Below are 13,646 nucleotides of genomic sequence, written 5' to 3'. Positions count from 1 at the left end.
GCCTTGATCGAGTCGATCTCGAATAGCTCGCGATCTGTTACACAATAGCTTATTAATATTTTAGTATTTTATGCCCTTAAGGCACATAATCATTGCTACCCACTAGGTATAAAATAACTAGCCTAACACTCGATTCAGGTATAGTTCACAAACAATGACTCCCTAGTCGTTCTCATCACACTTCCCATCGGTTTACCCTTGAATCTGTAGGTCAGCTTACACATCCTTGATTAAAGGTATCTAGTAGTACTCGTCTTTTACTAATACTCTAGTCACGTCGTTCATCGTCTCACTCGCTAGTACCTCTTTCGAATACTCAATACGTGTTCGTTGAAGAAACATAAGAGTAATATGCTTGGCAAGGTTTCTTTGGTTGTAACCCACTCCTATGAGTGTTTTCGGGCCCCTTTCATGTACATCCTTCACAGACTAAGTTCTACCATTTCAGATCATCATTGACTCTTGCAGACCATAACGAGGTCAAATCTAACCATCCAAGGTGGGTACACTACAACAAAATAGTTTTAAGTTGCATTTTATAGTCCTATAGAAGTGTTTTTAACCACATCTAAAATTTTCCTAGCATTAGCACGAGTGTCAGAAAAACGCCACTAAAACGAGCGCCACAAAATTTAACGACGTTTGTGAAGAAAAAGCACTCCAAAAGGTCAAGATCTTTAGCGGCGTTTTGGTAACAAACGATGTTAATTGTCATGATCTTTAGTGGCATTTTTTCAGCCAAACGTCACTATAGATTATGGTATATAGTGGCATTTTTACCAAAAACTCCGATATTGAATATGGTTATAGTGGCTATTTGACAAATGCTGCAAATTTAAACTGCTAAGCTTAACTGGTTTGGCAGACATCAATTTTACTCTTTATTACCCAAATTTAATATCATGTAACATTATCCAATAACAACAAACTTGAAATTTAATTACTACATGAATTAAATAAAATTACTTGACAACAAAAATAAATCAAAGTTTATAAACATTAAAGTGAAATGTAATATAGTTATTCTAGATAAATACTAATAATACGATATATTTTAAGGTTTTTGAGGTGTTTCATAGCTATTTTACTAGAAACATCATGTTCCAAAACCAACAAGATGGACATTATAATGAGAATTCATACGATTGAGAAGCCTTTCTCCTTTAAACTTTCAATATTTTCCATCAGACTCACATCCTAAGGAATGAAGCTCAGACCCAAACTCTTTGTTTTCTTGGGAAAATATGCTTAATCGACTTGTCCTGATCTCTACATCTGTAATAAATTGAAAAAGACATGAATTTTATCAAGAATTCCATCCTCAAATATTTTTTTTCGAGTTGTGAGCATGTTTTTTGAGTTCAATTCATGTTAAAAGATTCTCACTAAACAAAACATTCATAATGTAAACCAACACAGAATTACATGCATACTAATATTTTTGCAAAAGATAAAATAAATTAGTCTATGGGAAATCAACTAAAACTTTCATCATTCCATTTTCCTTTCTAGGTTTCTAATAAAAAATCATTGAGGTAAGGATAAAAAAAACAACCCAAATTGATTGATCAAATCCCATAGAAAGGTAGTTTTAATAATTCCCATCAAGTAGCAACCACTAAATGACTTCTCAACAAAAGAAATCAAAAACAAATATAGAAGAAGTTTTCCTATGTAGTCCAACTAAATATAAACAACTAACATATTTCTGATTTTATCTTTACTAATTTATCCTCTACTTTTCTTTATCAAGAAAGATGCTTGCATAACAATACATCTGCTAGAAGTAACTATTGCTATTGGTCCAAAGTGAATATTCCAGCTTAAGGTTAAAATAAAAAATACACAAAGCAAATAGACTCCAAATTCAGACAATGAGTGATGCAGAACAAAGGTATGCTAGTTAGGAGATTATCCACAAGTCTATTTTATATTTTACAAGTTTGACAATCTTTATAATTATCTAAGCTCTTTTAGATTATTCTATATTTATGGTTTAGTTTCAATGTAATTTCACTATTGAATGATTGTGGTTCCAGTATATGTGAAGAGTTACTTGAACTACACCAACTTTCCTCCTTACACCAAATTTTCTCAAAAGTTCAAACTGCATTCCATCAGAAGAAAAGGCATAGCATCTTGAGCATTTGTTCACTAGTTCAAGCCTCTGCAGATATACTGATTAAATCTTTCACCTGCGATGGATTACAATTAAATGAGCAATGGTTTTGCAAATTTTGAAAGTTGAAATAGAATTATACAAGATACCATGCAAATTTGACAGTTCAAATATTTACCCTAGGATGCCAAAAATCCTCATGTTTCGATGCCAGCAAAAGGGTAGTAAGACCAACCAGCTGCATCTCATTCTTTTTTATTTGGACCTAAGAGATATCGGTCCAACAAACTGACCATGAATCAAATTTGAGGTTCGCCTGTTATGAGAGCAATGAAGTACAGAGCAACTGAAATTAGCAAGGTACAACATAATAAACAAAAAGGTGAATTAGAACCATGGTTTAAAAATTATACCTCAGTCAGCTAGTTGATTAATATGCCTCTCGTACGAGGAGTAATATCAGTCTGCTTTCACATATAATTTTCCAGAGATGGATTCATTTTCTGCAATTTTATAAGTTCACTTCAGTATAAGCAGAATTACCTAACTAGTTACCAAACAATGTTGCCAAAACATGGGCAAACAATTGACCAATGAGATAGTAAACTTTTTATTTACATTGGAGTTTGAAGCATATAGACACATATAGAAAAAAGGGAAATTTAATGGGAAAAAAATACCCAGATAACAAAATGAGGAAAAAGAGTATTAGTATCTTTTTTATGTTCTTCCTTGGTTTGAGAAAAGTTTACAAGATTTATTCAAATTTATTTTTTGAAATGAAATATACAACAAAAACCCTAGATTTCTTACGCAACTCTATACTTAGATGTAGTCCTAACTGCATCTTTAGATGTTAGAATGTTAAATTCGATGATAAAATGTAAAATTGGACTAATTTTGAAATTTATAAAATTTATAGGACTAAATCGCATACTTTATGAAATATAAAGATTAAAATGTAATTGTTTAATAGTTGAAGTACTATGCTGGAATTTAGATGTTAGAATGTTGAATTCGATGTTAAAATGTGAAATTGGACTAATTTGGAAATTTGATAAAGTTTGTGGACTAAATTGTATATTATGAAAAAGTAGAGACTTAAGTGAAAATTTTGTAATTATTGAGGTATTAGGTTTTAATTAAATGTTGAAAATTTTAATTATGTTAAGTGAAGTTTGAATTGAAGTTAAATTGTAAATTTTTTTAAAGATTGATGACTAAATTATAAGTTGTGGGGTTGAAATGAAAGTTTGGTATAAGTCAATGAGTGAAAATTTAACATGTTGGAATGTTTGAATTTGTTTTATAATGCTTGAATTTAGGATTAAATAGCAAAAATGACTATATTGAATAAAATAAAAAAGTTGAGCTGAAACTTTAAAAAAGAATTTATCCTATGATTAAAATTATGGCATAATGGATTTAAAATTGAATTTGGAAAGTTGTATTGGTATAAGAGCTAAATCACAAAATGGAAAGAGATTAGAGACTTAAATGACAATTGTATAATTGTTAAAAAAGATTTTAAATAATATATTGGAATCGAATATTAAAATATTGATTTAATATTGAAATGTTGATTTTGGACTAGTTTGTAAGTTTGTTAAAGTTTGGGAACCAAAATATAAAATACTTAAATGGTAAGCTTAAAGGTTACAGAATAAATATGAATAATTAAATTACTTGAGCAGTAAATAATAGAATGGTGATTATGATATTAAAGTATTATTTGAGACTAATTTGAAAATATGTATAAGTCAAATGATCAAATTGAAAAGATGGATAAATTATGGGATTAAAATAGAAATTTAGTGTAAGATAATAATAATAAATGTTTATTAGAGGGATTTTAAAGGTAAATTAAATTATGGTTAAGTTGTTAAGGACCTGTTTACAATACTTGAGAAATTGAAGAATTAATATGTAAATGTTGAAAATTTTGTATGTTGAAAATTATAATTAAGAGATGACAAATTGAATTTAGATCAATATGGAAAGTTGTATAAGATAGAGGTACAATTCATAAGTTTTAGAAAAGTTGGTGATAAAATGATAATTATATAAGTTAATGCATTAGATTAAAAATAATGTGAAAATAATTGATATGGGTTCAAACTTAATATTGAGGAACTGATTTGGATATTTTGAAATATTAAAATTATAATTGAAAGAAAATTTTATTGGTGGCTAAATGTGAAATGTTGGAAAGTTAGATGAATTGTTATGAGAAATAAATTATTTAAGGGAGTAAGAAGGTTAATTTGATAAAATTAAAGTTAGTTTTAGATTTGGTAAAAGAAATTAGTATTGAATATACAATAGTGGTATTTTTAAAATATTTATACGATTATGAATTTATTATATTAATTAAATATCAACATATGATTAAAACAACAAACGAATTTGATAATCTTTTTATAAATATTTTTATAGGAAGAAGGATATAAGATTTCAAATAAAAGCCTAGTGTATAAGAATTGAGAGACAATAGTACGTGAAGTGGAGTGTTATTGATCGAACATTCAGATTTACATTCGTGTACAACATAGTTACCAGATACATTTATGTATTCGGGATCATAGGTACAATGTTATTGTGTTCTACAGTACCTCTACATTCACTGTGCATCTGCGTTGCAATCATAGGACACTAAATGTGTCATACGGCTACAAACCACATGCATTTATGCTGCATATAGTACAATATAGTGCACCTATGATGCAATCACAAGGCACTAAATGTGCCATACAGTCACAGATTACAGACAGTTTTGCTGCACATAGGGCACAAATGTGTCAAACAGTTACAGGCGGTTTATACTGCACATTGCATAGAACACTCAAGCATAGACTTACGTGCCATTATTCTCATGATTATACATTATGCCATAAAACAAAAGTAAAAGATATAAAACAAAAAAAAATACAATACATTAAGAGAAATAGTATAATAAAAGAAATTATACAGTAAAGAAATCATCATAGAAAAAGGAACGATACAGGAAAAAGAATAGTACAGTGAAAGGAACGATACAAGAAAAAGAATAGCGCAGTGAAAAAAATTAGTACATGAAAAAAGTAAGTATAGGAAAATAAACGATACAAGTTTAATTATTATATTTTATAGTAAAATTTTATAAACATAATGTAAATTACTTTGAATCGTTTATAGACAAGGAGTTATATTGGTTTGAATTGACATATAAATGATATGTATATCTATGTAATGATGATAATATAATAAAAGTTGTTGTCAGCGAGTGGTCGTGTGGTGTAGACAACAACCAAAAGAAATATGTTTTAAAAATAAGTATGGTTATAGATGTTATAGATATTTTATATATAGTGTTATAAAAAGGAAAATACATAAACCGTTCTCAAATAGGAAATAATACAGTATAAGAAATATATTAAGGAAATGTGAAAAATATGATAAGATACTAAGTGGTTATGTATAAGTATAGTAAAATTTTATGTTATAAAGATAAATCAGTTAAATTTTAAATTAGGCAGTTTTAAATTATGATATGAAATAGTATTAAACTACTTAGATATTGAGCGAGATCGGGTGTAAATTGAAAATTAAGATATTACGTCATGATTTTACACGGTTAAATAGTATGATAATAAATGTTAAATTAGGAGAATTTAAAAGAAACAAAAATTTCCCTCTTTCGAACAGTAACTGTTAAATAGAAACATGTGACATCCTTAACTTGTATTCGGACATGAATGCGGGTTAAGGGTGTTACATTTAATGGTATCAGAGTTGCAGATTTAGCCAATCCTATGCCTAAATCGAAGTTCAAATATGTTAAAAGTCGTACATATCATTTGGAAATCATATATGTATCACTGATCTGATCTGATTAACCAGTATTCTTATTTGCTTACATCGAATACATGATAAAAATTCGAGGATGAATTTTATTAAGGAGGAGTGAATTGTAATACCCCAAAAATTTGACTATTGACTAATTTTTAAAATTTGGTGGCTAAAGTAGAAACTTGGGAAAAGTTTAAGAACCAAAGTGGTAATTTTCTCAAAAAGAAATTTTATCCTACAAATAAATAGTTTATCCTTAAGAATGAATTCTCTATGAAATTCATATTTTGATATGAAATTTGTATGAAAAGTTATGAAGCAACAAATTTGGTAAATTGTTCGGATAATTAAATCGAATTAGAAGTTTACAAAAATGTGAAGGATGATAATGGATCCTTGGAATTTAGATGGATTTTCCATGATAAGTTGCAATTATAAATTTTAGTGACTAAATTATAATTTTCAAAAATTACAAAGGGCAAAGGTGGAAAGTTAATTATATTTGTTCATATTTGACTTTTTATTATTAAAGTGGAAGATATTATTGTAGCAAATGGTAATTATCATGATTTTTAAAGTTGTAATTATGTATTAAATAAATTTTATATTCATTTAATTAATATGTTAACAAGGTACATAGATATTTTTGTAAAAAATCAAGAAAACTCCTTCTCTCTATAAATTTCGTGCACCATATATAAAAGAGAAACAATGTATGTTTTCTTTCTTTTTCTTCACTTTAGTCATTTTTCCTTTGATTTTTGTATTAAGTTATGAAATAGAAAAATAATCTATATCAAATTCTCCATCAATTGATATGAATATTTTATGATTTTCATGCTTGAATAAATGGTTTGATTGTTAGAGTGAATGATGAATAAGTACGCTTTTAATGCTTTAAGGATGGATTTTTATGTTGTTATAGTTGTAAAGTTGTTTTCAAGCTTGCATGATGATTAAAATCAATTGAAAATGCATAGAGAAGGATTTGTTCATAACCTAGGGTTTATAGAAAGATTGATTTTGGATTTAATTGATATGGAATTAATTTGAATTGCTTGGAATGATGTTGATAAGTTGAAATCATACTTGAATCAAGTTGGAAATTAATGAATCCACAACCTATAGAATTCGGCCATGATGAAAGAAATTAGGGAAAATTATAAAAAATATATTTTCCTATGGGTTAGAAATGATATTAGAATAATTCTACATGTTTTAGAATGTGATATGGATCAATCTAAAACATTGTGAAAGTATGGGGACTTAATTGTATGAAATGAGAAATATGGAGATTATTATGCAATTTTTTTAATACTTGATGTATTATTTTGAATTTAAATTTTGAAATGATACATTTGACATTAGGATGTTGATTGGGATCATATTGGAAATTTATAAAATTTATAGGACTAAATCGTAGACTTTGTGAAATATGAAGACTAAAATGTAATTGTTTAATAGCTGAAGTAATATGCTGGAATTTAGATGTTATAACGTTGAATTCGATGTTAAAATGTAAGACTAGACTAATTTGGAAACTTGATAAAGTTTATGGACTAAATTTTTTATTATGGAAAAGTAGAGACTTAAGTGAAAACTTTGTAATTATTGAGGCATTCAGTTTTAATTAAATGTTGGAAATCTTGATTATGTTAAGTGAAGCTTGAATTGAAGTTAAATTGTAATTTTTTTTTAAAGATTGATGACTAAATTATAAGTTGTGGGTTTGAAACAAAAATTTGGTATAAGTTAATGAGTGAAAATTTAACATGTTGTTGGAATGTTTGAATTTGTTTTATGATGCTTGAATTTTGGATTAGATAGCAAAAAAGACTATATTGAATAAAATAGAAAAGTTGAGATGAGATTTAAAAAAAAAATTATCGTATGATTAAAATTATGGTATAATGGATTTAGAATTGAATTTGGAAAGTTGTATTGGTATAAGAGTTAAATCGCAAAATGGAAAGATATTGAAGACTTAAATGACAATTGTATAATTGTTAAAAAATATTTTAAATAATATATTGGAATCAAATAGTAAAATATTGATTTAATATTAAAATGTTGATTTTGGACTAGTTTGTAAGTTTGTTAAAGTATGGGAACCAAAATATAAAATGCTTAAATGGTAAGCTTAAAGGTTACATAATAAATATGAATAATTAAAGTACATGAGCAATAAATAATATAATGGTGACTCTGATATTAAAGTATTATTTGAGACTGATTTGGAAATATGTATAAGCCAAATGATCAAATTGAAAAGGTGAAGAAATTATGGAATTAAAATAGAAATTTAGTGTAAGATGATATGAGAGGTTTAAGTGAATAGTAATAATAAATGTTTATTAGAGAGATTTGAAAGGTAAATTAAATTATGGTTATGTTGTAAAGGACCTTTTTACATTACTTGAGAAATTGAAGAATTAATATGTAAAGGTTGAAAAATTTGTATGTTGAAAATTATAATTAAGATATGACATATTGAATTTAGATCAATATGGAAAGTTGTATAAGATAGAGGTATAGTCCGTAAGTTTTAGAAAAGTTGGTGGTAAAATGATAATTATATATAAGTTAATGCATTAGATTGAAAATAATGTGAAAATAATTGATATGGATTCAAACTTAATACTGAGGAATTGATTTGGATATTTTGAAATATTGAAATTATAATTGAAAGAAAATTTTATTGGTGGCTAAATGTGAAATGTTGGAAGGTTAGGTGAATTGTTGTGAGAAATAAATTATTTAAGGGATTAAGAAGGTTAATTTGATATAATTAAAGTTAGTTTTAGATTTAGTAAAAGAAATTAGTATTGAAAATACATTAATGGTATTTTCATAATATTTATACGATTATGAATATATTATATTAATTAAAGTATGAACAATTAAAATAATAAACGAATTTGATACTCTATCTATAAATATTTTTATAGGAAGAATGATATAAGATTTAAAATAAAAGTCCATTGTATAAGACTTGAGAGACAGTGGGACGAGAGGTGGAGTGTTATTGATTGAACATACAGATGTACATTCGTGTACAACATAGTTACCAGATACGTTTATGTATTCGAGATCATAGGTACAATGTTGTTGTGTTCTACAGTACATGTACATTCACAGTGCACCTATGGTACAATCATAGGGCACTAAATGCGTAATACAGCTACGAACTACAAGCAACTATGCTACATATAGTACAATATAGTAAAATATCGCTATAGAGATATTTTACTATAGTGGTAGTATTTTTATTTAACTTATAGTACCGATACTCCTTTAAGTATCGGTACCAAAAATGACTACTAAATTGTAAAATTTACCCCAATATCGATATTGTTACCCTCAGTATCGATACCAAGACAACAATATTAGTACTCCCCTAAAGCATCGATACTCTCCTTATAAAATACCCAAAATCGACCAAATTCATCTGGTATCGATATTGTTCATCTAATATCGATACTTGAAGCCAAAAATGTCTTATTTAAGCTCGGGAAACACCCAAAAATCACCCCAAAGGTCTTAGTTTGGTTCCTAATCATGTGCTAAAGCTTTAGGAAGTTATTTAGGATCTTAAAGTGGCATAAAAACACCTTCTTTACATCAATTCATCATCTAATCATGAAATCAAACATAAACTCTAGAAATGCTTAAAAACCCAAATCTCAACAAAACTTCATGATTATGAAAGCCTTAACACCACAAAAGATTAGAAATACACTACCTTAGTTAAGGAATTTGAAATGAAGCTCCTTTAGCTCAACCACACTTACTCTCACATTCTCCTTGACCTAGGATGCTCATCACCCATTTTCTCTTGCAAAAAACATGAAAACAAGTTGTTTAATCGCCAACAAAGTTGTCGGAATGCTTAAAGACGGATTTTAAGCCAAAAGGGAGCATGAAAGATGCTTAAAGATCTTACCTTGAAGCTATGACACTTGGGAGGAAGAAGGAGAAGGAAATGAGAATGAGGAAATGAAGAGAAGGAGATGAAGGAAGATTTAAAATCCTCATCTTTTCACAAACAAAAAAATTACACCTTTAATCATTCACATTTTGCCTTATATTTAAAGAGAAAATCACCTCAGTGACCAAAAATACCTTATAATATACGATTTTAACCAATTTTTTTTGGATTTGCCAAAATGACCAATAAAATCGCAACGCGATATCAAAATCGCAACGCGATTTAGAAAATCGCAACGTTAAAAAGAAAATCGCAACGGTCAAAAGAAAATCGCAACGCGAGCGTCCAAGTTCGCAACGCGATTTAGAAGAAAATCGCAATGCGATTGATAGAATCGCAATGCGATTGAGAGAGTCGCAACGCGATTTAGAAGAGAATCGCAATGCGACTGAGAGAATCGCAATGCGACTGAGAGAATCGCAATGCGATTTATAGAATCGCATTGCGATTGAGAGAATCGCAACGCGATTTAGAAAATCGCAACGTTAAAAAGAAAATCGCAACGGTCAAAAGAATAGTTAAAAAAAATTTTGTTTCTTAAGAATTTTCTCTAAAAAGATAGTATCCGCGCGGACGTGTCGAAGACACGTATTACCACGACCACGACCACGACCACGACCACGACCACGACCACGACCACGACCCGAGACGAGACGGCGGCGGCGGCGGCGCGCGAGAGTCCCCCTTGTCCTCTTTCACTCAACAAGGAAGTGCAAAATACAAGCCTTAAATACCATTCCCAATAGTATTTCCAATACTATGTGGGATTGAGCATTACCAACACTTGTTCCAAATATCATTATTCTTCATAAGTTATCATCCATTACAATATGAATTAGTCGTGTTAATGAACCAATATACCTCATTAATATATGGTATTGTTGAACAAAAGAATGATGATGATGATCTTATTAAAGACCATCTAATACGAAAGAATCCAATGCATAACCGATACCTTATTGTGAAACTAATTCACATAGAGGTTGTACGTGAAAAAAAATCTTTTACTTTTATAGTAAATATCTATCTCAATAATTTTAATAAAAAATATATTTTTTATTTAATAATAGAATTATTTCAAGTATTATCAAGTTATAATTTAAATACTTATTAAAATGAATTAATTTATTATCGATAATTCATATTGTAATGGATGATAACTTATGAAGAATAATGATATTGGGAACAAGTGTTGGTAATGCTCAATCCCACATAGTATTGGAAACACTATTGGGAATTATATTTAAGGCTTGTATTTTGCACTTCCTTGTTGAGTGAAAGAGGACAAGGGGGACTCTCGCGCGCCGCCGCCGCCGTCGTCTCGTCTCGGGTCGTGGTCGTGGTCGTGGTCATACGTGTCTTCGACACGTCCGCGCGGATACTATCTTTTTAGAGAAAATTCTATAAATCGCATTGCGATTCTCTCAGTCGCATTGCGATTCTCTTCTAAATCGCGTTGCGACTCTCTCAATCGCATTGCGATTCTATAAATCGCATTGCGATTCTATCAATCGCATTGCGATTCTATCAATCGCATTGCGATTTTCTTCTAAATCGCGTTGCGAACTTGGAAGCTCGCGTTGCGATTTTCTTTTGACCGTTGCGATTTTCTTTTTAACGTTGCGATTTTCTAAATCGCGTTGCGATTTTGATATCGCGTTGCGATTTTATTGGTCATTTTGGCAAATCCAAAAAAAGTTGGTTAAAATCGTATATTATAAGGTATTTTTGGTCACTGAGGCGATTTTCTCATATTTAAAATCCCCTTTTTATAAACCTTTTGGGCTAAATTACAAATCCAATTAAATCCAACTTGGCCCAATGACTCTAATTATAAACTTCATGAAATCCACATGTCTCTCGGGTAAACCTGAAACAACTAACCTGAAATTTGAGGTGTTACAGAAAGCTTAAGTACTAAAATGGATAGTTTAGGTATTAAATGTGCATCTTAATCTTATATTTTTATCCCCTTACATATTTTATAAATTTAATTTAATAAATTTAAATTTTCAATCAGATTGTGAAACATGTCACAATATGATTGGAGGAATTTTAATTAAATATTTTGTAAAAATTTTAAAGGTAAAGTATACAAATGATCCATCGACTATATGAGGTTCTTTCTTGAGTCTCTCGATTATTAAAAGTTACAAATTGGTCTCCCGACTATAGGATGTTACTTTATTGAATCCCCAACTATTAAAAGTTACAAAATAGTTACCGAACTATTCATATATTTCAAATTCATCATTTTCACTAAAAATTGACGATATTCTGAGTCGGATGTTAATAAAATAATTATGAAGATTCAAAAATTCAAATGATTGATCGAAATAGAATCAATTTTATAAAACTTTTAATTTATAATCGATCTTTTTTGCTGTATTCATATTCGATTTATGCTATCAGTTGCCACTTGAATCGGAACATATGATAGGGTGTGTGAACTAATTAACAATTTGAAGCATTAAAAAACATATAAAAATGAACACCATAAAATTTGATTATGCAATTTGATAATATCACATTTGTAGTGTCTTACGTAAAGAGTAAATCTATTGTATAATTTTTTAATTATCTCAAATAATAATTATTTATTTTATTTTATTAACAATCTGGACAATTCATAATCTTATTCATATAACAATTATATATTTATATAAACTCGCCCTCTATACTAAAATTATCTCAGGACGATAAAATACTCAAAATTACAAGAGAATAACAAATATAGCCCAAATCATGGCTTAATATAACAAAAAAATGAATAAAACACTAAAGAAAGATAAGAGTTAAAAGAAACAAAAATGCAAAACCCTTTTAGTGACGAGAAAGTCTGTTCAAAATATTCTAGGGGCTAATAATAATTATTTCTAACAAAACTATTACGTTCGTCGGTAAAAAATTTTATCGACTACATTTTCCATCAGAAAATACTTTTGTTAGAGATGAGAAAATCCGTCGGGAAAAGTTATTAGACACAAGGTAGGATTCTAAAAAAACAAATCGGAGATAAATAAGAAGAGGATGAACAACAATTGCAATGATCACTCGAGATGTACGTGAATACCAATTGCAATGATCAAGACTGTGATTATGCATAAGTATATTATGGAATGAATTAGGATGGCTATCCCACTCGTGCACATGTTTCCGAACTCTATCACTCGAGTCCTCGACAGCAGCTAGAACAACAACCCCGGCGACAAGAGGATGAACAAACCTACTGCCACGAACACCGGTCCCCAATCTGCACTCATGATTTCTCTCCTTTTTCTTCCTCGAATTCGCCTCGAAGCAAAGGGTTCAAAGATATATTTTTCGAGAGCTTCGATGATCGTCCTATACAAATTGGAAACATAAGAGGTGTTTGGAATACATTATATTAAGTAGGGATGAATTTTTCTTGGGGGATATGATGCTAAACTTAGTGACAAAGAAAAGAATTGAGTTTAAAGGGGGAAGTAAGGTATTGTGAATGTTGCTCTTATGGAGAATGAACCAAAATACTTCTTTTCTTATTAACATGTTAGCATTGCAATCTCATTTCTCATAACAAGTCTAAGTTGATCAAGTCGTTACAATGTAAATTAAAAATATTAACTTATGATAAAATTTATCAAACAGGTAAAATTTAAGGATTAAATATTAAATTAAGATCAAACCGATATAATGTAAATTTTCTTAAGACTAAACTGATAAATGTGT

At 29.1% G+C, this 13,646-nt stretch overlaps 1 pseudogene; it reads right to left on the bottom strand.

Annotated features, from left to right (window-relative positions):
• Positions 1-12,985: 12,985 nt before the first annotated feature.
• Positions 12,986-13,260, bottom strand: LOC120212401 (annotated as a pseudogene).
• Positions 13,261-13,646: the final 386 nt, after the last annotated feature.

This window comes from Hibiscus syriacus, unplaced genomic scaffold, assembly GCF_006381635.1.
Source record: "Hibiscus syriacus cultivar Baekdansim isolate YM2019G1 unplaced genomic scaffold, ASM638163v2 tig00110013_pilon, whole genome shotgun sequence".
Classification (NCBI taxonomy): domain Eukaryota; kingdom Viridiplantae; phylum Streptophyta; class Magnoliopsida; order Malvales; family Malvaceae; genus Hibiscus; species Hibiscus syriacus.
This window is presented reverse-complemented; position numbering and strand designations above follow the sequence as displayed.